Source organism: Choristoneura fumiferana, chromosome Z (assembly GCF_025370935.1).
Source record: "Choristoneura fumiferana chromosome Z, NRCan_CFum_1, whole genome shotgun sequence".
NCBI classification, from domain to species: Eukaryota; Metazoa; Arthropoda; class Insecta; order Lepidoptera; family Tortricidae; genus Choristoneura; species Choristoneura fumiferana.
Genome location: NC_133472.1, coordinates 3423471 through 3423677, shown reverse-complemented (window position 1 = coordinate 3423677; position 207 = coordinate 3423471).

Sequence of the window (207 nt, the reverse complement as noted above, 5' to 3'; positions counted from 1 at the left end):
TCGGAAACTTTTGTCCTCCCTTTTTTCCGAACAAAACGGGACTATGCAACACTGTGGTTGCTCGATATTTTAAGGTACGGTTTTAAGGTGTATTAAATAGGATTTTAATCTAAACTTTGTTTCACGCCCGTATAACAGACTTAAAAGCCACACTTAAAACCCTCACGCAACAGTGGCGCCATCTAGAAAGACAAAAAACGATAGCCC